Below are 27393 nucleotides of genomic sequence, written 5' to 3'. Positions count from 1 at the left end.
AAGATTTATATAGCCACCAAAGTCAAGTTTGTGTTGGCCAACCTTTTCTAGTCTCACTTTTGTAGCCACTAAAGTGTCTTGTAGTCTACAAATAGTTTGAAATATGACAAATTATATATTTACATAGTTCACTAATTAGTGCATGATTACATTCTACTTAACAGTATCATGGCATACCTTCTTTTGCCCTATTCTAGTTCATTTCCTTTATTATCACGTAGCCTTTTCTCATTTGCATCTTCTATTATTTCATTCCACTCCATCGGTGGAATCATAAGAGGATGATCATACTTTGGGTTCTCCTTTAGACCCCTTCTATATTGGTCCCTCATAGTCTTTATATATCTTGATGCTCTTTTCAGAAGTAGGGCAGTGTCAAAAATATTTTTTTCAAATAGGGCCTCAAAAGATGTAATCAGCTGATTTTTAAATTTAGAACCCTATTCATTCCACCTTTCTCAAAAATATAAAATTTTTAGATCAATAAATTTTATAATATAGTACAATAAATGGAAGAAAAGAAAAATATTGTAGCAATGATATAAAACTACATACCTTTTACGTATGGTGGGTCCAAATAGCCTCAATGTCATATAAAAAAGATGATCAAAGAAAACATTATTTCCTACAAAAACATAAAGGGATTATTAGTCCAAAATGAGTTATGCATAAGTAAACTAAAATTACACTTTAAATAATAAGAATTTTAAAGCACCTAGAAGCTTTTGTAATTTTAATAAAAACATAGTTTTCTTGTTCAACAACAATTTCCTTGCAAATGCACTAATACTAGTACATGGACTACTCCATGAAATGGATCAGCTTCAGTAGCACTGGTCTCTATTTCTCTATCAACTGAAGGTCTATCTATTTGTCGTAGCCTGTACCATTTGACAATAAATAGAACTAATTTGAATGAATTAAAGTCACACTCAAGTATATCATCCAAGATGCCATTGTATTGATTTTCATATTGTTGAGGATGTATGTCATTTCTAGACAAAATTGGTGACCATAAAGACTAAACTTATCTTAGAATCACAAGTTTTCTTTGTTACGTCTAACTTTTTTATGAAAAATTTATGGTCATGCTAGTACATAACTTTGTGGTGTTTGACTTACAATTATTCAAATATGTTAAGATTATTTGCATCGATTTATGAGTTGATATTAAACTTATGGCTCATGATTAGTAATTTTTTACGTACCTTTGTATCTCTTAAGTCATATGCTAGATCAAGTACCATTGGCATAGCATTGGGATCTCCATTATGATGAGTTTTTTAAACCAAAAATGCAACACTGTTCCATGTTAATGAGTGACCATTTTCTTGAGACTGTTGAATCCACACCATCATCCAATCAAAATTGTTTGCAATATACAAATGTAGTGCATCCCACTCATGACCAACTATAAAGAAAACAATTAGACTAGTTAGAAAAAACTTATATTGATGATGGATAAGAATTAATTAACTACAAAGAAAACTTATAATTACCTCTCACTATCCTCAATCTACCTTTTCCCTTTAGATACTGCCCTTCAAATTTGTTAATAGAGTTGAGATCTCAAATGTGATCTACATGGATATTTGATGCAAAATTTGGAAGATATTCATTAATGTACACCATGGTTTGTTATACCATATATCCCTCTACCATAGAACTCTTAGGACATACTCTTTTTCGAACCAAGACCTTCATAAATTTCAAATGCCTCTCAACCATCCACATTGACCTAGTTTGTATAGGTCCACACAATTCAATCTCTTCAACTTGATACGTGAGGTAGTGTTCTTGAACATTGAAAAAGGTTGAAGGTAAACACTTTTGCATTTCACACATAAGCTATGGAATTTTTCTCTTCCAATATTTTATATCTTTTTTATCAATTTATTTAGATGATAACCACCTAAAAGATATTTAACACGCAAGAACATATAAATGAGATTTCAGATAAAATTATATGATAGATTGCATAAAAAGTAAAGCAAATCATAAATATAATATATGTGCAACAAATCTAAGAAAAAATACTTCTAACCTCATGTATTTTCAAAGATCATATATAACTTGTTTAATACTATTGTCAAACTAGTGTGGGAGGGATAGAGGTAAGATGTACTGCAATAATTTAAAAAGATCATTTCAATATATTATTAAATAATAAAATAGGTAGTACATTCAATTTTACAAATATATTATAAATAGAGAACATGAATTACCATGACGAGGGTATGCCAATCATGTGTTTTCAACCCTGGCCCAAAATCACCTTTCTTTAATACAAGAGTGCTTATATTTGTAGCAAATCATGTGAAATTTTTTTTATGACTTCTTTTAATGCATCACTTTGTTGCTCTATTAATAACCAAGGAAGAACACTTATTATTATGTGGTCTCCATTTCTATTTGATTCAATGAAATCTTTCAGTGCATGATTGGATTCGTGAATGTCAATACAAATTTTGACAATTTTTTCTCTATCATGCCTTCCATCCAATATTTTCCATAGTTTCTTTGTTACATTATTTACAATATACATAGCATCAAAAAAATGCATGATTGGGATGTCTTTGTAGTATGATAACCTACTAAAATGAGAGGATAACTTTTCATTCCTCTAGGAAGTTGGTCATTGATGCCTTGATGACCTTCATGAGCATCAATTACATCATTACTAAATATAAGACAACATCAAAATATAAATTTCAAACTCTAGACCACAAACTGGACATTACCTTAGCAATTTTGTCAATCATATTCCAACTTCCATAGATGAGGTGTCATTCTTTATGGCCTTGATGTTCTCTTCTTTCCCATTAAAAAGATGTTTTTCAGTAATTCAATACTTATGGTTATTGTGGAGAAAATGCCTAAATTTTAGGATAAAACCACAAACATAAATAACAATTACATGCAAATATAAATAATAACAAAAAATAATAAATAGCATAGAAAAGAACACAAGACACCAAGATTTAGTGTGGTTCACCCAACCCCTAGTCTACATCCACCAAACGTCAAGTCCAATATTATTACAATCTAGTAATTACAACCTGATTACAATCCATAATCCCTCATAGCTCAATACCACCATAAAAAAAAAAAATTGCATCACCCACAATGAAAAAATCCCTAACCCTAAGCCCTTTTATACAAGTATTTTTGCTACTTTAGAGTTAAAATTAATTACAATATGTCAGCCATAAAATACCAAGAAATTATGGAGTATGTACAGTACTTCCCTAATCAATCACCACAATCTAATAATCTCCCACTTGGGGATTGATCAAGGTCTACACTAAACAACAATCTCTCACTTGGAGATTGATCTTGTAGCTATGCTACTACTCCATGAGGCTCCCATTGGATCAAACCACCCTAGACTCTGTTGTTTTTTAATTCTTATTTAGTCTAGAAGACCAATCAAAGCTGAAGAGGAGTTCAACTTCTCCCTTGTTACTACCTTTGTAAACATATATGTTGGATTGTTAGCTATATGTATCTTGTCCAGCTTTAACTATCCATCATCCAAAACTAACCGAATGAAATGGTAACATAGCTGAATGTGTTTTGTCTTTGAATGCAGAGCTAAATTCTTTGCAAGATGAATGACACTATGACTATCTGTAAACAAATAATAATCGCTCTAAGGGTGTCCCAATTATTCCAAGAATAATTGAAGTCATATCATCTCCTTGGTTGAATTTGTAGTAGAAACATACTCTACCTATGTAGTGGACAAAGCTTTAACCTTCTATAACCTAGAAACCCAGCTCATGATTGCATCACCAATAGTAAATACATAACCTATAGTACTTTTCTTGATATTAATATCCCCTACCAAATATGAGTCAACATATCCCTATAAATCACTAGTAGTGCCTCCAAAGTGTAAACACTTATTGAATATTCCTCTCAAATATTTGAGAATCCATTTAACTACATTCCAATGCTCAATGCTTGGATGACTCATATACGTACTAATGACTCCCACTGCACATGCCATATCTAGCCTAGTACATACCATAGCATACATCAAACTTCCTATAGCTAAAGCATAAGGTACCTTGGACATCTTATCCTCCTCTTCTTGTATATTTGGATACATCTCCTTAGTCAACTTCAAATGAGTAGGTAAAGGTGTGTTGACAACTTTAGCATTCTCCATAGAGAAATGTTTCAACACCTTCATAATATAATTAGCCTAAGATAGAATCAATTTACTATTCTTCCTATCTCTACAAATCTTCATACCAAGTATTTATTTTGCTGGCCCCAAATCCTTCATAGCAAATGCATGTGCTAACTGGAATTTTAGCTCCTTAATAAGATCCATGTTAGAACTAGCTACAAACATATCATCAACATATAAAAATAAAATAATGTAGCTATCATCATCAAAATAAACAAAATAATATAAATGAAACCTACTATATCCATGTTCATGCATAAAATTGTCAAATTTTAGATGACATTGCTGAGGTTCTTGCTTCAAGCCATATCAATTTTTCTTCAATCTGCACACTAAGTTCTCCTTACCTTTGACCTTAAATCCTTGTGGATGTGCTATATATATCTCTTCATCCAAATCACCATGAAGAAAGGTTGGTTTAACATCAAGCTTTTCAAAATGAAAATCTTTATTAGTCATAATACTTAAACAATATGGATAGAAATCATTTTCACAATAGGAGAGAATATCTCATCAAAATCAATGCCCTTTTTCTATGCAAATCTTTTTACAGCTACCCTAGATTTAAATATTTTCTTACCTCCATCCTCTTTTTTCAACCTATAAACCCACTTATTTTGTAAATCCCTTTTACTTGTAGGCAACTTGCATAAATTCCATGTTTTATTTTTCAGCAAAGAGTCCATTTCATCTTTCATTATAGATTCCCACTTAATCTTAGTATCCACTTGCACAGCTTCATCATAACATTCAAGTTCACCATCATCTGTCAGTAAAATAGAGTACAAAGAAGGAAAAAATATTTCTAGAGGTCTACTTAGCCTTGTTGACCATCTAACATTCATTGGGGTGTGTGGTATTTTTTATTTTGGTTATTGCACATCATGAGGAATTGCAAGAACATCATCTTTTGGAGTACTATCCAACACTACATATTCATCTTCTTTCTTCTCATGTTGCTGCAACAAATCTTTGTACAACACTTTCTCATTAAATATGACATCCTTTCTTCTTAAAATTTTATGATTTTCAAAATTCCAAAGCCTATAACCAAATTCATCAATGCCATATCTAAAAAATACACATTTCTTTGACTTAGCTTCTAGCTTGGTTCTATTTTCAGAATCTATATGAACAAATGCTTCACAACTAAAGGTTTTGAGAAAAGAATAACTCACCTTCTTACCAGTCCAGGGTTCCTCTAAAATTCCACATCCCAAAGGAGTAGAGGGACCCCTATTAATCAAATATACAACAGTATTGATAGCTTCCACCCACATGTGTAAGGGTGACCTTGCATGCAACCTCATGCCCCTTGCACGTTCTATTATAGTCTTGTTCACATGTTTAGCCACTCCATTTTCCTGTGGAGTCCTTGGAATAGTTTTTTGTCTACAAATACCATTAGTGGAGTAATAATCTTCAAATTCATGACAGGAATACTCACCACCATTATTAGATTTGAGACATTTTAATTTCCTACCAATCTCATTTTCAACCAAGCATTTCCATTTCTTAAAATTTTTAAATGTACATCAAATTTCTATCTATAGAAATAAACCCATACTTTTCTAGTTGTATCATCAATAAATGTAACATAATAATGAGAGCCACCAAGGGAAGATGCTTGAGTTGGTCCCCATACATCTATATGCACAAGCTCTAATTTTTTACTTTTATTTTCCTTCCCAATCTTCACAAAACTCACTCTCTTTTATTTTCCATACACACAACTTTCAGAGAAGTCCATATTACCACATTTTAGACCTAGTAAAATTTTCTTTGAATGAATAACTTTCATACATTTCTCACTCATGAGCTTAAGTCTATTGTGCCACAACACTACATATTAGAATCTACAATAACTATTTTTTCTCCCTACTCAACTACAAAAATTGTTCCTAAACATTAATTTTTCTTTGAAACAATTAAAGTAGAAGAAACAATACGACCTATACAAAGATATAAGGTTCCTACTTTCACACCTTTTACTACTATAAGGGATTCCTTTGAAACTTTCCAATTTTTATCATTAAAAGTAACTACACAACCCTCATCACCAAGTTTCCTTGCTGAAATTAAATTCCTACTTAGCCATGGAACATGCCTTACCTCATGTAGTAGCCAATGATTCCCATTTTGCAACTTAATCTTAACTTTTCCCTTTCTAACAATCTGACAGGGTTCATTATCCCCCAAATAAATAAGCCCAAAATACCCTTAGACATAATCAATGAAATAACCTCTATGAGGTGTAGCATGAAATGAAGCACCAGAATCTAAAACCCATGAATCATCAACACTTTTTAAAGATAGAAAAAAAGCATCCTCTTTTGATTTGTTACTTATCACATTTTCCTCCTTATCTCCATCTTGATTTTCTCCTTCATTTTTCTTTTGAGTCTAGCAATCTTTCTTTTTATGCCCTAGTTTTCCATAGTACCAGCAATTGTTTGTGATAGCCCCTATTTGCACTAGGCTTAATTTTCAAGATTTTATGGTGAAAATACTGAATTGGTGTTGTAATTGTTGGGGTTATATATATATTTTTTCATTTGTAGAGAATACCCTAGCATGTTTTTCCCTAATCTAATTATTTTCTATTATCATCTCAAGTGTGAAATTTAGTGCTCTAGGGTTTTATTTTTATTATACATTACATAAATCCTCATAAAATCATAGTCTATGTGCTAACCCTAGGTTATATACTAAGTGAGTTTTCATTTTGTCTTTTATATCATTTTCTATGATATTACAGCAAAGGTTTAGCAGAGTATCACAAGGAGTTTTCAGTGTCTCGATCTTAAGAAAAATCTTTTGTCATGGTATCACGAATGACAAAGTTGGTTTTCCTAATCATACAATTTAATTTGTATCATATGATCATATCATATTTTTAATGGCTTTGTATTTTTTCCTCTATGAAGTTATGACAAGGGAGGTCATTGTGGCATCGAAGACAATGAAAAAAGATGTTACGATGTTATGAAGCAAGAAGTATTGTAGGATCATGAAAGAAATTTTAGGATGTTGTGATGCTATGTGGTACTTATGATCATAAGATCATAACGTGGTAAAAGAAAAGAAAATGTAATAGTATGTTGTCAGACAAGAGACAGGTGTCCATCTTTGATTGATCAAATCATGAAGCTTACATCGGTTGGATGCTTAGTCAGGATTAGTGGGACCAAAAAGGAATTTTATATTATTTTTGTGTGACATATGGCTATCTTTGATCTTATGATATATGGTTCATTGTAAGATCTTAGGGAAATATAAAATGTGATCAGATGCTATGAGTAAGCCATGATCGTAATATCACAAGAGAAAATTGCAAAGCCCACGATGCTACAGTGCAAAGGGTTAATGGTTTATCAGAGTATAATAGAGGTTTCAAAGGTAACCAGAGATGCTACAAGACAAAAAAAAAAAAAGTGATTGTGATCGTAAGATCGTATGGTGAAAAAAGTTGAGATAAGATGCTACAAAGTTGTTCACTGTAAGATTCTAAAGAAAGAAAATGTTAGTGCTAATTCCATGATAAGGCACAAGAGAAGGAGGAAGCTGGCTTGGACATGGAGGACAATAAAGTACTCTTTAAGTTCCTTGCTGACAACTGCGCCCAAATTCTTCTTCATGCAAGAGGAAAAGGGAAAAAAGAAATCTAAGTCTTTTTTTATTTCTGTTCAATTATGGGGTCCATGGATCCAAAGACTTTATATACTATTATGATAGTTATAGTTTTTCTAGTTATCAGCTGTAATTATGTTTTTATTAGGTTTGGGTGCCTTGTTGGACTTTGTTTAGTTGCTAGGGTTCCTTTCTGGTTCTGGCTCTCTTGTTTTAGGTTCTTGTCTTTGATTGCTGGTTCTCCTGTTCTTTTTGCCTATTTTTTCTACTGGTTGGTAATTTGCTAGTTACCAGCCTTTTGACTATTAAGGTCCAATCCCCTTTCTTTTGGTCGCTTTTAATTTCAAAAACAAAGGAATCATAAGATCATAGAAGGGTTTTGCCATGGTTTCCAACTAGTTGACAAGGGTTTTTCAAAGGGTTTCATAACATTGGGAGATTATTTCTTCAATGGTAAGATAATATGAGAGGTCTTTTTATCATTAATGATCATAACATCATAGGCCCTATTTTGACATTAAAGTGTTAAGTCACTTTTCTAAGCTGGAAGTGATAATGAATTTCTCAACCAATGACAATTAAGCATAGTACAAAAACTGCATCACTAGATAGTAATGGCGATGCTCCCCTGAGTTGACATAATGAGTTGATATTATGTTTCAAGCATGTTAAAATCAATGCAAAGTAAATTTTGATTTGCATATATTAAGTTGTAAATATTGTCCTACTTTACAATTATAGTTTGCCATTTGCAAAGAGAGAGAATTTGAACAATTTCAGAATTTTTAGTGCAATACAGATTATTATTTTCAAAGATTTATGAATACATTCCTAGTTTCCATGTCTTCTTTACTTGCATAGTGTTAAGATGTCTGAAAAAGAAGGGGAAGAAATTCAAGCATCAGGCATGGGAGCTGTAGAGCCTTCAACCTCTATGGGTGGGAAAACAAGAAAAAGGAAACCAAATAGGTTTGCTAAGGAATGGATAAAACTTTTCCCTGGTTCTTCTAATGCTAATGCCATAAATGAGCAAGCCTTCATTGATCCATATGCCCTTTACAAAGATTTTGTATGCCTTGGAATTACTAGTTTGAAGCTTTTCAAATATTTTTATTATAATAGGGTGAAAAAAATTCTTGTGTGTAACTCATGGAAGAAAAATTTAGCCAGGTTGATTTTTTCAAAAGTCTTTATGGATGTGGATTTGATGAAGGCCTTGTTTTAGTGTTACAATCTAACCACTAAATCCTTTTATAAGAAAGATGGAACCATCCTTTGTACTCTTGTCCAAGAATAATTTATTAAAGCTTTTGGACTAGATGGAGCTAGGAGCCAAATTGTAGATTTAAAGGATTTATAGAGGAAATTTGAAGCAACTACCAAAGCTTATACTAGAAATCTATGCTAAAAAATATTCCCGTGGATTTAAAAGAAGTGGGTGATTACCCTAAGAAGGTAGAAAATATGATGCTACTAGACAAGTTCAAAAACTATTTTATAAAAATAGTATATGGTGTCCACAAGGTGGTTGGCAAGGATGGAACTAATATGTTTTATGTAGTTGAATTCATAATTTCTGGAGATGTACAAGAATCCTACCATGGTGGGGAGTATGATTATGTGAATTATATTCTAAAGGTGATGAAAGAAAATATTGTCAGGGCTCAGAGTGGAGAGCTAAAGGATTTCACTTTCCATCATGATTCATTGCTGATGCACTTCATCCTCTACAAAAATATATGATATATAAGCTCTAACTTTATTGATCACACTTCTAATGCAAATGGAGTTCTACCAGTTTAGTTGTGGACATGGGTATGGGATAGAAATCATCATTTTTCTGATTTTGTTTCATTTTTAAATAATTTTAGTGCTATAATCATGAAAATGTTAGATCTAGGATACTTTAGAGCACCTGATATCTTAGAAGGCCTTTTGAGACCAGCCCTACTTCTTGAAGGAAAAAGTCTTGACCATAATTGGGGGGACATTTTCTTATTCCCAACCTTTTCTTTAATGAGAGTTTATGGTTGTCCTCAACCACCCCATATACTACCAAAGTTTATTCCTCCTAGATTAGGTATAATTGAATTTATTTGGAAATTTTTTATGGTCAATAAAGAATACCTAGGACCTAAGGTGCATATGGGAACATTCTTATGTAGATGTTTTAGGGTTGGGGATTTCACAATTGGGAAGGAGGCCTTGGATCAAATCCATTCTTATCTCCATCACTATAATTTATCTATTGGTCCCTATAGAATGTACAACCTTGACAACTAGATGAGGGTTACCCTTAAAGAAATGAGAAATTATATACTGCTCAGTGCCAAGGAATTGCCCCGTGAGGATGTCATTTCAAACATAGTTGTAGAAGGTGAGGTAGCTAACAAGCTAGCAAAGCTAGATGATGTTTTGAGGGTGGAGAGAGAATTGAAGAGAATAGATCCCCAATTTTTGGGATTTTACATGGATATCCCCTATCCTTAGAGGATCAAGAAGATGGTTACAGACCATGCTAAGATCATGGCAAAGATGCCTGAGGCACCAATGGGAGAAGAAGATAGGGTTTGCCTTGACAGCCCTGAACCTAATGTGACCCTAGAAATAGAAGAAGATGATGTCCCTCAAGCATCATGGGTTACAAAGGGAAATAAAAGATAGAAGATTGTCCATATCCCTACAAAGGTGAAATAGAGGACATTATAGATAATACTTGGCAATAGTCAGTATTTTGCTCACTTAAGACAAAATTATGTCCAAAATAGAATAAATGTAGTTGAGAGTATAATCACTGATTTAGAATTAGTAGTAGTAAGACTGAATGATAGAATTATCCAAGCCCAACAATTTGTGGAAGATGATGAATTCATCAAATCCACCGAATTCAAGAAATTTTTCTACAAGATAAAGTAGAGTGAGTTGGTATTGAAGATGAAACTAGGAGAATCTAATGAGCAAAAAATGGAACTAGTTGAAAAGCTATAGGCCTATGATCCTAAAAGTGAAGTAATGACTCTAGACGAGGCTAGGGATCTTGTACAGAGGAGTGCCATGCTATTGGTGCCTGGATGGGATTTGGAACAACCATTTATGCTTGATCAAACAAGGAGCTAGGAAAATTCCATTTCATATGAGGCATTTGGTGCAGAGAATTGTAGAGAGGAACTGGTTTTAACATTGACACAAAATCTCTAGTAATCTAGAGTATGACTCCTTCCTCAAATAAGCCAAAATTAATGGACATACATAGCACTGAGCAAGGTAACATGATTTTATGGACACTATACGGCACCTCTAACATAGAGATTTCTAAGGCATCAAAACACTTTTTATTTATGAATGAAGCCAAGGTAGAGGAGATGGAGACTAGATTGTTAAAATCCATACATGATTGCATAGATATGAGGAAGCTCTATGAAGATGAGCTTAGAAGAAACCATGTGTATAAGGAGAGAATTGTAGAGCTTGAGGTCAAGGTCCAAGCACTTGAAAATGAGGTTACATCTCTCATAGAGAAATTTGTACAAGCATAACAGAGGGAAGAGCATGAAGGTCAACAACAACTAGCTAAGGCCCTAACACAAACAAAGGATTTGGGAGAAGAGGAGGCATCAAAACCAAGGAGGATAAGCATTGATGCTCAATCTACTCAATAGGGAGCTGATATAAGGACAATTATCCTTAGGAATATGATGAGCCATAGGATTTTGAAGTGTTGAAAAATATGTCATAGCAGGCTCGCAATTTTTATGTTGCTTTACAAAGTGTTGAGCTATTTTGCAATGAGGCACTTTCATGATTATCACCCACATTTAATTTTTGGGGGCCATATTTTCAATTTTTTGAGGGGTTAATTGTACTAATGGCTAAAAAGCTAGATTTTTTTGATAAAATAATCACAGTAAAGGAAGGTTTGTATATAGTTAAAGAATTGATTGGTTTCTTCACTAGGAAGTTACAAATTATGCAAGGGAAATTAAATGTTTTATCATAGGGAGTACAACCTTGCCTACCATCAATTTTGGATGTAGCTAGCATAGTGATAGATTATCAAGAATGGTCTAATTCTTTTGATAACGTTTTGATTCAAGAGACTACAATATCAATTTTTGAAGATATTTTTGATATTCCCATATAATAAGTTAATTGTTTCCCCATTTAAGGCAGAAATAGATTTGAATAAATTTATTGTTGAAACAAAAGCATCCATGGATGTCAGGTGGACCAAGGAAACTCAAGATTTACAAGAGGTAAAAACAAAAAAGTGGCCCACAAAAAGGGAAATTTATGTTTAGGAAGTGGTAGGAGAGATCAAAGCTCTACCGATAGGAGGTAGTTGAGATATTTTGCATGTAGGATAGTGAAGGACAAGGAGAATAAAAAATCAAGCTAGTGATATAAATGTTCACTTACTGCCTTAGCTACTTATCTTTTTTTGATCAATCTATTGGAAGAATGTTTTGTCTACCTTTTTGTTCCCATCTTCCAAAGTTTTTGTATCCATTAACATTTTGACATGTGCCCTCCTCTCATATGTAGCTTGTTGCAATCCTATATATGGATTTCCAAGATGAAGAGTAAAGGTTAGTTACCTATAGAATTTTCTCATTGTCATGTATTATTTTGCAATTTTTCCATTTGTTCTATAATTATATGAATGATTTCAGTTATTGCATACTTGAATACAAAAAGGTGAACATTTGGTACCTATGGTTTCACTTAGAGTTATATTATGAGTTTCTATTAGCATTATCAAGATCTTAAGAAGAAGGATTTCCCCTTAATAATCATTGTCTTTGACTTTTGTCTCCTTTCTCATATATTCATAATCTTGGGACTAAATGAACAAGTTTTATTCATTTTAATGCAATTTACACAATTGTATATCTCTTATTGATTGCTGCTAATTTAAAGAATTGGGTATTTACTTTCTGTAATAGATAAGGTCTAGGGTTTGTGAGAAGGATGAGAATAAAAATGAAATTTATAGTTGATGTTGACAATTTTAATCACAAGTTGATTAAAAATGTCCAAACCTGCTAATCTTTGACTCTATATATCCCAATGGATAGGATACTGGTCCATTTAAAAGTTCAAGAATACATTGATGATTCACTTAATTGTAGAACATTCACAATAACAAATAAATTTACCATTTAATGTATCAAGGACCAAAGTGTTGGTCATTACTTGTTTACATCTACTTTTTGGTTGTATTTAGCTACCATGATCAAAAAGTTTATCAGTAGATCATAGAAGAATATTGACCATTTCTACTGTAGGGAATAATCTTTAGAAGAAAAAGTATCAAGTTTATAAGATAAATCCCTTAGGTTTTCCCACCTTGGCCTTGTAGAGCCTAAAGTGAAGTGAGTCCTAATGACTCTATTAATGTTGGCCCAAAACTAAGATTTAGCCTTGCTAAATATAGGATTTAGCTCATCCTTAGAATTGTCCCTGCCTTTTTTTCTAGGTATCAGGTTTAAATCCACTTGATATGTTCCTTACAAGAAAGAACTCCAATATTTTGGTCCTCTTGATTGATACCTCTTCCCTTTTGATTTTCCTCTTGGTTTCCCATGATTTCTAGAATTTCTTCCTCTCTCAGTCATTATACCTCTACTTTGTGTGTTCAAAGCACTTCTAGATGTAGATCCACTTGAGATTTTCCTACGAGTTTCCTCACTCAAAATAACACTAATCACATCATCATATTTTAGAGTATTAGATCCAAAAATGGAATTACTCACAACCATTACCAAGCCATTCCAACTTTCAAGCAAAGAACACAAAATCAAGAGAGCCCTAATTTCTTCATCAAAATCAATATCCACAAAAGATAACTGACTAGTAACAGTATTAAACTCATTTAAATGATCTACAATAGATCCACCTTTTTCCATCTTCATATTAAATAAATGCTTCATGAGAAATACATTGTTTGAAGCAGAGCGATTTTTGTACAATTTCCCTAGGGTTTCCATCAACACTTCTGTCATCTTTGCTTTTGTAATATTAAATACCACTAATGGTACCAAGCATAATTGAATGCTTCCAAGTGCCTTTCTATTTGAAAGATCCTAGTTATCATTTGTCATAGATCCTTGATTCTTGGTTTTTCCTTCCAACTCCTCCCATAAATCCTTCTAGTAAAGATAGTCTTCCATTTGCATCTTTCATAGCTGAAAGTTCTGCCCATTAAACTTGTCAACCCTCAGCTTATCCTCATCTGCCATCAATCCCACTCAATCGTGAGAATTTTCTACAAAGGATAACTAAAAAATCAACCTCGCTCTAATACCACTTTTTATGATAAAATCATGGACAAAAATAACAATTACATGCAAATATAAACAATAACAAAAAATAAGAGATTGCATAGAAGAGAACACAAGACACCAAGATTTAACATGGTTCACCCAATCCCTGGGCTATGTCCACCAAATAGCAAGCCCAATATTATTATGATCTAGTGATTACAATCAGATTACAATCTATAATCCCTTATAGCTCAATATCGTTATAAGAAGCAATTTTTGCATCACCCACAATGAAACAATCCCTAACCCTAAGCCCTTCTATACAAGTATTTCTTCTTCTTTAAGGTTAAACTAATTACAACATGTCAGCCATAAAATGTTGAGGAATTATGGAATTATGTATATTACTTCCCTAATAATTCACCACAATCTAACACCAAACTCATCAAACACCTACTTTCCTAAACTTCTTGAATGACAAGATTTCATCTTTGGATCACAAACTAGACATGCAAATTTTTCCTTTGTCTAAAGACCTAAAAAATCATTTACAATTATCATGCACAAGTTAAGCATACAAAAATAATATTTAGTACTAGAAAAAACCAAAAATATATGACCTTAACAATATAACATACCACAAAAATGAGTTAGCCCAGGGGCATCATGTATTGTCCACACAAGCATTGCATGGAATTGAAATTGTCTTTGTTCTATTAGTCTAGAGATGTCATACATAGTGACACCATTCTATAACTTCAACAACTCATCAATTAGGGGCTCAATATACATGTTCATATCTTTAACTTGGTACTTAACTATTAATTGAATGAAAAAAAATATTACATAATTATTATGACCATTTTCATGGACTATTTATAAATTGATTTAGATAACTATTAAATAAAAAAATAATGAGCATAATCATTGACAACATTATCATTGGCAACATTATGTGCTCCATCTTTATAGACATCCAAGGAGGAATGCTATTGTTAACAACAAAAACATGCCACACTGAGTAAAAAGATCTTGTATCTCCAAATGGACTGACACCATCCGCTGCCAATGAAAGCTTGGGATTACAAGGTTCTTATTTAAAGTGTCACCATGTTTCTTCTATCTCTTTAAATGCAAAACCATCCACATGAATTTGCATAATGTCATCTTGACTTTTATTGTGTGTATGGTAATCCATAAATTTTTCCAAGCTAGTGCACCTAAATAATCATTGAAGATGTAGAATAATGCAAATGTAACGAAGAACCTTGTGAGGAAAAATATCTACTAATATGACAATCAGTGCATTCCATTGAAAATTCATATTGTTTATGATATAGAATGTGATCATTGGGACATGCATGTATTATCTGATACTTCAATCTGATTTGATTCATAATGGTAGATAATTCTTGGTATGAATGAGGTAGAATGTTTGATGGTGGTAACAAAAACTCACCTATCAACCTACAACAAAAAATATGCATTATTAATATAATGAATAGTATTGGTATGCTAACATTGAAGATGACAAAAATGGCATAACTTAGCATACGTGACATTGATATATTGGATAAACCATTCATAACCTTCAAGTTCACCAACAAAGCTATAGCAGAGATAAGAGTTGTTTGGGATCCTTTGTATAGGGGCTCATATGCCTTCTAAAGTAAAGGTATATCAAGACCATCTTCATCATCATGAGCATCTTCATCAACTACACCAGTACTATCTTCTTCAATCATGTCCTCTGAAATATTATCATCTTCTTCCATGGGAGTGTTATCCTCAGCTTGGATATTTACACCTCCATGTTCCTCCAGTAGAAAATCCGCATTCAACAATGGACAAAAATTGTGGCTCCCTTCAATGTGACCATATTACCTACAATGGTTCTAGGCTATTGTGATTAGAATTCTTCAATTCTTTAAGCCCTTACACTTTTTGCAAGGAAAATCACATTTATTAGCTTTTCTTTGGAACTGAGACCACAATGTAGTCATTGTCTTGTTATTTTGTTCTAGGTTCATATTGTCAGGCGTGGTCTTTCTTCATAGGAAAATATATCTGCAAAAATATTGGACATGTTGTACTTAATGTTTATATCTACACATATGGTTTTGAAAGAAAAATTTAGTGTAAATAATGTGTAGATATATCTACAAAAAAATTGGACACGTTGTGCTTAATTTTTATATTTGCACATATGGTTTTGAAAGAAAAATTTGGTGTAACTAATGTGTATATCTACAAAAAAAAATTAGAAATGTTGTACTTAATGTTTATACCTGCAAATATGGTTTTAAAAGAAAAGTTTGGTGTAACTAATGTGTATATCTACAAAAAAATTGGATATGTTGTACTTAATGTTTATATCTGCACATATGGTTTTGAAAAAAAAAATTGGTGTCATCAAGAGTTGAATTGTTCTCTGAAAGTCCTAGTTTATTCATATTTGTCCAAAAATTGTAACCTTTCTATTATGTGTTTTGATGGATTGGTGCTCAGACTAAAATTCAACCCTTTCCTTCTACATGATTTAGTTTGTAACATAGATCTTTTCGACTGAACTCTATTCTTGGCAATTGTTGAATCCATGTCTATAGCCTTCTTAATGGTTGTCTCTAGAGAGTTAGGACCAAAAGCTTTTATCTATCCATAAATAGCAACATCAACCTCCTCTATGTTATATCAATGGCCAATATTGATAACTCTAAAAATCAGCAATGTAGGTGCCCACTAAACAACATTGTTCAAACTAAGCCAACTTCTTAAAATGATGTTTAGGGTCAAATTTGTCAATAAGCCTCTTAGTGAACTCTTCATAAGAGGTACTTTGATCATGTCCCAGTATGATCATTTTGTGGTTCCACCAATCATGAGCAATAACAACCAAGTGAATAGCAACATATTTAAATGGCCTCATCTTCTAGCAAGGGGATAAACCAAAAATAGGTATATATTTTTATAACCCATGTTCTTGTCATTGCCTTGCTAGATACATCATACTAGAAGTAGATCAATTTTCCAATTTTTTTTTGCAAGTCATTTTCATATGGTCTTCAACTCTACAAATCACTCAGAGGTCCTTATAATCTCTTAAAGATGTCTTAGGTTGGACCTAAACTTGAATGTTATGTTCTAGTCTTGCATGAAGTGATCTTGCAAACCATTTTATGTAGGTTCATTTTCAGCTTGTGGTTGGACTCTAGGAGAGATATAGACATGAGAGGTCTACTATTAGTTATTCTAGCATGCTGATTTTTAGTGCTATTATTTAGTGAATTGGCTTCAAAATAAAAAATTAATCACCATGATGTAACTAAAGTGAAAGGATGATGACAAGTTCCAATTCACAAACTTACTAAAAATTAGCATTCTCTCCAACAAGTTTTTCAAACACCCCAAAGGTCAAAAGCACTTTTAAAATCATCATCACAATCTAAATAGCCATCTGAGCTTAATGCCAACAACGGAAACCAATAAAGGTTGGAGGTGTACCCTATAACATCTAAGTCCCTTTACCAATACCAATTAACCTATAGGAACTCAAAATATATACTAATAGTCTCTACACAAATTAGCCCTAAGAAAGGGGCTTTGCAATCCTCTCCTAAGAATTGCTTGTCCTTGAGGAATTGCATGTTTGGATATAATCAAATCTACCTACTCTACCATACAACATCCTCCACAAGTAGGTTTCTCCATTGCACCAAATTCTCTCTAATGATCCTCTTCCTCAAAGTATAGTCCATGTTATTAGGATTAACCTTAGACAGAAATAACAGTTGCATGCAAATATAACCAATACTAGAAAATAGTAAATTGCATAAAAGAGAACACAAGACACCAATATTTAATGTGGTTCACCCAATCCTTTGGCTACGTCCACCAACAAAAAGTCCAATATTATTATTATCCAATGATTACAACCTGATGAAATTTTTTAATCCCTTACAACTCAATACTGCCACAAGAAGCTACAATATCACCATCACATTATGAAATCCCTAACCCTAAGCCTTTTAATACAAGCTTTTGCTACTTAAAAAATTAGGACTAGAATAATAGAAAAATAGTAGCCAATGCCTTTTACAATATAAGGACATTTTTGGCTTTAGGGGTGCTGCCCTTGAAAACCCTCATAGGGGCATTGCCCCTTGACCCCACCCTGTACTACGACAAGGAGTGCACCTGGGGTGCTGCCCCAAGATTGTGCATGGGCACTACCCCAAACCCCTTTAGAAATAATATGAGGAGAAAAAATCATGCCAACTAAACCTCTAAGTCTGATAAGGCTCCATATCACAACACATGTAATATGGGAACATGTCCTAGGCTTATTTGACCCATCGCCATAGGGATGTTCTATAGTATTAATGCTTTAGTTTTGATAATTTCTTTGAATTTGACTCTCATGTGAACTCTCAATTTAACACAATATCTTTTGGTCTTTCTTTGTTGTTGTAATTTTATGGCTCATTTGGAAGTTTAGAAATGGCTATGTTTTTAATGGTAGGGATAAAGCTCTTACTTAGTCACTTAGGAGACTCATTTTCACAAGGTTGATGTGTAGGTTATAGTTAATTTGAGATTAGTCAAGAAAAAGCTTTAAAGGTTGTTATAGGATGTAACAAAGAGAATTATTATGTGGGTAATATCCCATGGATTCACATGGACTAGAATATTTGTGGGGAAGTCCCTGTTTGAGATTGTACTAGAGAACATTGTAGAAGAATTAAATGAGCAGTGTGGGAGGGAGAAAGAAGATGTTGTTGCAACAATACCTGTGGCTACAGTTTCCATTGCAGTAGTGCCAAGTGTTGAGATTCTAGTAGTTAAAGTGTTGATGCATCCATACAGAGACTACATACAACAAGACAAAGAACTACGCTGGAAGGAGGGTCCTCTTGGCTGGATAGTGTTAGTGAAAAGGGTGTAACACATATGAGCTATAGTCCTAGTCTATTTTTTGTGGCATCTTGGAGATATTTTACTATATAGATGTATTACTATTGAAAAAATTTAGACATAAATGTTTATGTTTATGTTGTATATGATCATACAACTGATGTATATGCTGATATAATTGATAGATACTTGATAACACTTGTAGAACTTTCTAGAAAATGCAAAAAGAGTTACTCTTCTACAAAGGTTGACTTCCATGTTTTTGTCTCTATTTTATGTTGGTAAATAGATTTGTCCTTCTTCTTGACCTCTTTTTATGTGCCCAAATTTATAACGAAGAACAACTTTACACAACAGTTGGGAAACCATTTCTAAGAATATTTAGTTTCCCTCTGAATTGAGGTACAACTCCCTATGTAAATGATATTCAATGAATTATGTTTTATCTCTGATTCCTACTGTGTGGTATGCTCTTAACCCGAGCGTAGGAGAGGAAAACCAAATTAAGGCTAACTAGAACTTAATTCAGGCAAGAAAAATTTCTCAATATCAAAATAGATCTATGTATCCACACTTCATATGATTCACAAGTCCATCTGAGCAAGACTAAAATAAGTTGAAATCTAAATCTGAACTACAACTGATGAATCGAGAAAACTAACAGAATCCTTTCGTCAAATGAAATATAACAATACTTATCACATCCATTTGAATTCTAGAAAATAGGGGAAATGAAACTCTGTTCTTTCTTAGTTCTCTGTAACGCAAAAAGGAAATCCTAACTAATTATAGTACCTACTGGAACGAAAAATTATTGAAACAAAGTGCTATTCAATTATCTCTAAAACAGATACTACTTCACACCAAAATTTTTTGACCTTTGATTAATCATTGAATTCCATACATATAGAATTTGAGAGATGACCATTACAATGGGAATTTCAATTAGTTCATCTTTTGAATATGACAAATGGCAAGATACCAGTTTGTCGAATTTCAAAATTTACAAAACTTTGCAACATTTACATCAAAGAACAGAAAAGGAGTGTTAAATAAGTCATTTAGACTTCTTTCCCTTTTCAATTTTTTCCCTATATGTTCTGGCAGCTACTATAATTGGGATCATCTCTTCATGACTAGGCACATGTACATTGGTGAATCTTAAGAGCCACTTTGAATGCTCCCGAGCTAACTCCTTTACTGCACCCAACTGACTTGTTAACTCTCTAGCTACCACATGCATGCATCCACTCAGTGTTTGCAACTCTACCACTTTTTTTTGACTACTTGAAGTCATTCTAGATAGGTTACTCAAGTATGTGAAGAAGTTATTCTTCATTACTTCTATCTTAATGAGAGCCTTTCCTTGCCCACTATTTTGTGGGTCAGTGTGTAATCCTCGCATGAGCTCGAATGCTCTATCTTCAATCTTCTTCACCTTTTCCTTTGTTTCTTTGAGTCCTTCCTTTGCCTCTTGAATCATCTCCTACTTATATTGCATATTTTGAAGGCATTTGAATAGAGGCTCAGTTCCCTTCTTCAAAATCTTTGCTTCAACTTCCTCTTTTGCCTTCATTTGGATGATCATATTTAGGAGAGAAATGCATTAGTCGCACCTTGCCTTTTTTGGGGCCAAAGTGTTGTGATTAGAAGTGATATTATCCTTCTCAATTTCTAACCGAGGATAACATTCCCAATTTGATCAATCAAAAGAGCTCTATTTGTACTGAGCTTCTCAATCCATTCTTTTCCAATTTGACCAAAATGCCTATCTTTTTGGAGCTGTGATATGAAGGCTTGTACCTCTTCTGCTGAAGGATTTTTAGTGGCAGGCACACCAGTAATAGTTGTCATTGGAACAACTAATTGCTGGATGAATCTTCTCAACTCCTCTATTTCTGCTTTCATTCTGACCTTCGATGACTTGAGATCCTCCAGTTGCTCTTCTATTACCTCATTACTCAATTTCCATAGGCCTACTTTTGTATCATGTCTAGCTTCTCCAAGATCAATTGAATGTAGAGTGAAATCCTCTGGCGTCATATCTTCAATTCTCCCTACCTTGTTTGGTTTTGCTACCTCCATAGTTAGGTGCCCTGTTCTGGATCTCGTTCCAATATTGACAAGGTATTCTACTTTTTATTTTTTACTAAGGCAAATCCTGAGTGAACCGCTTAAGATACAAAATCCTTTGAAGGGAAATTTTCATCTTTTCTTTTCCTCTTCTTCTCTAAAGTATCCTCCAGCCCAGACTCTGTATTAATCACTTTGGAGGTTGTTTTGAGTGATTCAATGCTGAAAATTTTCTTCTTTACTGGAGTTGTTGTTGTTGTAGCTATAGAAAAGGGGGTATTTGGATCTCAAGAAAGGAGCCAAGATGAACCTGGAGCTTTCTCTTGTTCTTGAGCTTTCTTGGTAGCTTCATCAGACTCAGTGGATTTTCTACTACTACTTTTATCATCTCCAATCTCTAATATCTGAATAGGAGAGCCAACAAGCTTAATCACAGGAGTGCTTATAGATGTCATACGACTATGATAGGGGGATAAGATAGGGCCAGCATGAAGAGATGGAGTTGGAGAAGCTTGAGGAGAAGGGGGAAGTGTAGCATGTGGAGGTGAGACTGGAGTGGGAGATCCATCTTTTTGTTCCTCCATTTCTTTTTCAGCTTCAGCTGGAGCTCCAATGATTGGTAGTGATCCCCCTTGATAGGTTGGGGTTATTGGAACATTCCTCTCTAGGGGTTGATCACCTCTACCTACAGATTGAGCTAGATCTTGAGCAGCTGTGGCAGTACCACCGGGAATGGCACTCTAGGAGGAAGTTGTGGTAGCTATGAGTGTAGAAGATTGAGTAGTTTTACTCCTACTCTAGCCTTTCTTAGCTGTCCATTCAACCCACTTCCTAGTCCTTTTGATTATTCTTGCAATCATGACATCAAAATCTTCTTCTATGTCCACATATGGTTCAGAATTAATGGGAATATTCCTCAACTTAGTCAAATATGTATTGCTGTACATATTTTGACCATCATCTTCCAATCCCTCCAAGTCTAAATTTATACCATATGTCTTTATCTGATCAATTGTAAATCTGGCAAAGGCATGATCTCGACTCTCCAGTTCATTCTTACAATTTGCCCAATAATCTTCCATGGTTGTCACATGTTTGATTACGCTTCACTGAGAGCCCTAGAAAGATGCTCACTGACCTCATATGCCCAGTCAATATACTGTGTGTCTGAGAAAATAACTTGCACCAAAAAGAAGTACTGCTCTACAAAATTAAAAACTTCTACCTCACTTTTGAGTTGATGCAACAGAACCAAAATGTCAACAATTTCTGGTTTAAGGTCCGTGCTGAAAAGAATTTTAGGGACTTTACTCTTAGCTCCCCTTGGCTTCTAAAACCAAGACTGAATGATCTCCCTCCTCCAAACCATTTTCTTCAAAGAGTACTTAGACATGGCTCCACTCATCTTCAAATCATAGAACTCCTCCCATTCTGGAATCTGCAAGTAATTCACTACGGCTTGACGATCAATTGAAATCAACACTGTTTGATTAGGCAATAGAATTTGTTTTGTATCCAAGTTGTAATGATTGATGCATTCCAAAATCAACTCAGCAGCTTGTACTGCTACAGGAAACCCAGCTGCTTCCACTAATCCACTTCCCTGAAGTTTCTCTCTTATGGGGTGGATTGGCTCTGCTCTCAATCTCCTTTGAAAATCTTGCATATCATAGAAATGGAGTGAATTATCTGTGATAGTCGACCATGTTGACTTAATTCCACCCAACCCATTGAAACTCATGAATCTTGTTGCCATTTTACTTGATGTATGATAGTAATAGTTCAAACAATTTCAATTGATACTGGCAAGAAAACTTTGTAACTTGAAAATTACTTGAAAGGAATATTTAGTACAATAGTATAATAGTGAAATGGGAGTTTGAAAATTTGTTACTTCCCTCTTTATAAAATAACCTTAGATTTGCCCGTTGAATTTCATAAATTGTGCCTCACAAGAGAAATTAAGGGTAAATCCATTGGATTGGTAGATGTAAAGTTTCTAATGGATTTATCTTTGTCTTTTCACTATTTCCGTTGAGTCAACAATAACTCTCATTAATTATCAATTTACTTCCCGTTTCATCTGTCTTTTGAAAAAACATGAACGAAGTACTTCTTTGGGAAAAATCTGCTTAGGTCAATTCTACTTGCAAGAACCTAATCAATCCACTGATTTGCTTCTATTTACTTGCCCAAAATAATCTGCAACCAAATCACATACTTACCATGCTTGCAAAAATGACTTTCTCTGAAGTGCGAAAAATGGCCTTCGAGGGTAGAAAACGCACAGCAGAGAAACATATTTTTGATTTTCCCCTTAAGCTTTCGCCTTTACCTTTCAACCCTAAGCACTTTACTAAAAACTTCCAGGAAATATAAAAGAGGCTTTGTGAGCAAAAAATGGGGCCTACTTAGTAACTTTACTTCTCTATTTGGGCCTTTGCAGAAAATTTAACTCTTGGTTCGAACTCTACCGGAGGAGAAGCTAATTCTGAATTTTTTGCCAATGCTTATCCTACTCATCCTAATGAGCTTTGAGTAATTTCTACTATGAAAACTCAATGATATTTGAATGATCTAACCATTATGTGGCTTACATAACCTTGTTTCAGCCTACAAATAGCAGCTATGGATCTCTACGGAGTTTCACCTTTTGGGTGCGAAAACCTGCAATGGAGAAGAAGAAACTTGTTTTTTCACCAATACTCATTGTTTTACTTCCTTTTCCTTATTCACTTTATTTTAAGCCTCCAAAAAACACAAAACTGACTTTGAAAGTGAGGGGTGGGGCCCATTGGCTTTATCAATTCTTTTACATATATCTTTTCGAAAAACTGATTATTAACTTCGAAGTCTACCATGGAGAAGCTCTTTTCTGATTTTCCGCCGATGCTTATCCTGATCATTTTCCAAGTTTTAAAATGGTTCTCACTGTGAGATCATGACATCACTTGAACGATCTTTTCATAACATGATTCACTTTACTTCGATGAAGCTCACAAATAGCATTTGCTAGCCTTTGCAAAAATTTGCCTTTGGGGTGCGAAAACCCGCCAAGGAGAAGCTAGAACTTGATTTTCTGCCAATTTAATTTTCTTTAACTCTAGATCAAAAGAGCTGCATGGAAATCAAATGTAGCACAAATTGAGAATCTCCATCGAGGATGGCTCTAAACTACCCCTAAGACTCATGACAACCAAGAAATACCCACCCATGCTATATGTGATACGGGAGAAGGGAAAAGATGAAAATTTGATGGAGAAACTAGTACCTAAAGAAGAAAGACCTATTGACCCGACTTGACAAAACATGACATTAGTTTACTCTCCACTTTACAAAATTTGAATATGGTTAAAAGTGGGGCAACAACTAGCTCTGATTGGGGACTTGGGTAGAGTATGCCCAAGTGAAGGGACCTAGAATCTTTGGTTTGTAGAAGAAAAAGAAAAGGCAACAACACAAAAAACACAAAACAAAACAAGAAAGGAAAGGAAAAGAAAAATTGAAAAGAGAAGGCTAACTAAGACATAAACAACACTAAGTCTAAGTATGGTACATTACAGGGGTTACCTGATTTCAATTTGAAACTTGGTAGAGCTTGAGATCTTGACCATTATAAGTTAGGGGTAGTACTTCACCATCTTCATACGCCAGTTTGAAAGAGTTGTTCTTGGATGACTATTGAATTCTGAATGGACCTTTCCATAGAGCATCAAAAATTTTATGCATTGCTTTTGGGGCCTTTCTTTTGTTCCAAACTAGCACACTGTCTCCTACCATGAATTTCCTCGATCTTGTTCTTTTATGAAATAGTTCTTTTACCCGCATTTGGTGCTATGTGATATGATCAACAATTTTCATCCTTTCTTCTTCTAGTTTACTTAGATACAAGATTCTCTTTTCTAGACCATCCTTATAGATATCATCTTCAATTACTGTTTTGTGTTTCCTTGTGGCCAATTCCAATGACAAAGGTAGATTAGCTTCAGTTCCATAAACTAGGTCAAAAGGAGATATACTGATTGCCCTCTTAGGTGTCACTCTATCTGCCCAAAGTGCCTCATGAATCTTTTTGTGCCAATTCTTCTGATTATCTGACACAAATTTCTTTACACTATTGATCAAGTTCTTATTTCTAGATTCTGCCTAGCCATTCCCTTAAGGGAAATAATCAGATGAATGATTGACAGTGATCCCATACTCAAAACAAAAATTAGTAATTTCAATTGAAGAAAAATAGGATGCATTATCCATCACTAACTTAATGGGAATGTCAAACCTAACCAAAAAATTTTCTATAATGAATTCACATACCACCTCAGAAGTAGTTTTCTTTGTAGCCTTAGCTTCTACCCACTTGGTGAAGTAGTCGGTTGCAGTTATGATATATTGATGACCAATAGTGGATGTAGGAGTAATTGGACCAATTAAATCAAGGCCCCATTGTTGAAAGGGTCCTTCAATGACAACAGGTCTTAGTGGTAGTGCGGCTAATTGAGGGTGTCTAGAAAACATTTTACACTTTTCACAATTCACTGTTGATGCATATGCATCTTTGAACATTCCAAGCCAGTAATAACATTGCCTTAGTATTTTGAAAGTTGTAACTGAAGAAGAGAAGTGTCCTCCATAGGCCTCATCATGAAATTCTTTCAACAGCTTTTCTTATTGTGGCTTATCCATGCACCTCAGGAATGTACCATCAATAGCCTTTTTGAAAAGCTTGCCATTCCAAATCACATACTTGGCCACTTTTAATCTAAGATCTCTTCTTTGTTTTGCATTCAAACCTTCTGGACATTCACCATATGTTAAAAGGTAATAAAAAATTTCAAACCATGAATCATAGAGATCTACTGCTAGCACCAATTGCTTCTCATTCAATTCTTATAATTCTTGAGTAGTTTTGTTTTCTGCAATTGCTCTGCATAGAGCATTTCCTCTTATCAGCTTGGTAGGTTTAATCTCAATATCATATTATTGTATCTTCACCACCCATGCTCCTCTAACATTGCAACCTAATTCTTGTTGTGTTAGTACACTTTTTACTGCTGTGTTTAGGACGAAGACAAAAATTCTTAAGTGCTTTGACTACTGCATAAGCATGCTTTTCAGTTTGTGAATATTTCAGTTCGTGATTTTTCAAAGGTATGCTCATAAAAGCAATGGGAGCTTGTATTCCTTCATCATTCTCCTGCACAAGAATAGTTGATAATGTATGTTCCAAAGCATAGCAATAAATAATAAAATCTTGCTTGTAATTTGGATGACATAGCACAGGGGCATTATCAACAGTAGTTTTTATACTCTGAAAAGTTCATTTTCCTTCCTCACTCCATTTGAAACTTGAATTTCCTTTCATCATATCTATTATATGCTTAGTAGTTTCTGCAAAATCAGGAACAAACCTTCTAAGGAAATTCACCTAGCCAAAGAAAGATTTAACTCCTATTTTTTTTATAGGTAGGCTTAGTCTCTGAATGGCCTCTACTCTGTCAGGATCAATTTTAATGCCTTCCTATGACACTATATGTCCAAGTAGTTTTCCTTTCATTACACATAAAATTGACTTCTTTGGGTTGAGAGAAATCCCATGCTCTCAAAATCTTTGTAACACTCTTCTCAGGTCCTCCATATGGTCTTTCCTTTTTTTGGAGAACATGGTGAGATCATCCAGGTATATGACTATTATTTGATCTTTCATATCAATGAAGGTCTCACTCATACATCTTTGGAACATAGCCCCAACATTGATTAGTCCGAAAGGCATCCTGTGATATGCAAATGTACCCCAAGGAGTTGTGAACACTATTTTATGTTGATCTTTCTTTTCTACTTTGACCTACTTATATCCTTAAAAACCATCAAGCATAGACATCATCTCAGATCTTGCAACTATTTGTAACAAATGGTCCATGTTCGGGAGAGCAAAATTATCTCTGAGAGATGCCTGATTCAAATTACAAAAATCTACACAAATCCTTATCTCTCTGTTCTTCTTCCTAATAGGCACTATGTTTGCTATCCAAGTACAGTGATGGATAGGATAAATGATTCTTGCTTTTAACATTTTATCAACTTCTCAAAAAATGGCATCCGCGACCTTTGTATTATAGTTTCTTTGCTTTTGATGGAAGGGTACTACATTTGGCTTGAGAGGAATCTGATGTTTCACCTCTCCTCCTTTGTAACTCTTCAGGTCTTCATAGCTCCAAGAAAAGACATCTCTATATTCTTCAAATAATTTCTTTGTAGTTTCTCTCTCTTCGGGAGTACAACATTTTCCAATATTAATAATTTTAGGACCATGGATATCTC

Source organism: Cupressus sempervirens, chromosome 5, assembly GCF_028749045.1.
Source record: "Cupressus sempervirens isolate cs-2001-9-10 chromosome 5, ASM2874904v1, whole genome shotgun sequence".
NCBI lineage: Eukaryota > Viridiplantae > Streptophyta > Pinopsida > Cupressales > Cupressaceae > Cupressus > Cupressus sempervirens.
The sequence above is the reverse complement of the archived record's forward strand: the minus strand, read 5'-3'. Positions refer to the sequence as shown.